A 1,184-nucleotide genomic window follows, 5' to 3' on the forward strand; every position below is an offset into this window, starting at 1 on the left:
ATGAGTTAAACTTGTACTTCGTTTATACATTTAAAAGGCCTAGGAATTCAGCCTACTTTTAGCTATGGGGACTGGGTAATGGCTTAGTAGCCTTAGCTTTCGGATATAAAAAAAGAGATAAGTAAATGGTGTCTGACGAATACTTATCGCTTCTTTTCGTCAGTCCTTAGGTTTGCATAGGGTTGTGAAGCGTTGGTCTTAGCCCGTCTGGCTAAAAAGATAGGAGTAGGTGGCCCGATTGATATTGCTAATCGGAGTAAGAGTCTTCAGACCTGCATCTAGCATTAGAGGCAGCACGTGTGATCCATTCACACCTCGTTTAGAAGATGATAGGATCGATAGGTAATAATATTTAATCTTAATATAAGTGTGTAAATGGGCTTAACCCAGGAGTGCTGCTTCAATGTTACCCCGAAGGCTTAATAGGAGTAGCAGGATTTTACCAAAAATATTTTTATATTCATATGATCATATATGCTGCAATACCTAAATATCTTTCTAATGAATTAATAAAAATATATCTTACATTACATCAAAAATCATTGAGTTTCTGTAACTTAAGGCTACACTTGTCGTCTACGACCTTGTGCATGTGGGCGGAGCCTATATTCTTTACCGCGACACTGCTCATACCTTGTCGATTGTTATATATTTTCATTCTACTTATAAGGCGTCATATTTAATATAGAAAAAGGTTTGGAATAACTTAGTCTTACGGTATTTTGCTGAAGGTTGAATCTTAACATAACATCCTATCGATTAATTCCTCTCAACATAATAAATTATTTAGTATGATAAATTTCCAAGTCTTAACATCTAGGTAATACTTAATCAGGTAGAAACAGAGTCCAAGATTTAGTTGTTACTCATTAAAGAATCTAGAGTACCGCGGTTCACTTCGAGGGGTCCTAACCTTTAACTAGACGATCACTTGGCCAAATAATTGTTAAGTTAAAATTATTGTTGGGGTAAATTTTAAAGGTGGGATTGTTAACGATTAGGTTCATTATTTTATTAGGTCCGGGGTTTAATAGATGGGGTAGATAGGGGTGTAGGTAGGGGAAGTTACACCATGCAGTATCCGGACACCCGATGATGTCGGTCCGACAGCTGACGGGGGTGTAATCGGAAGGGCCTCTTCGATATCGGAGTAGTGCCTATAAGAAAAAACAGCTGCTAAAGAG

The sequence above is a fragment of the Cydia pomonella genome, chromosome 22, assembly GCF_033807575.1.
Source record: "Cydia pomonella isolate Wapato2018A chromosome 22, ilCydPomo1, whole genome shotgun sequence".
Taxonomy (NCBI): Eukaryota; Metazoa; Arthropoda; class Insecta; order Lepidoptera; family Tortricidae; genus Cydia; species Cydia pomonella.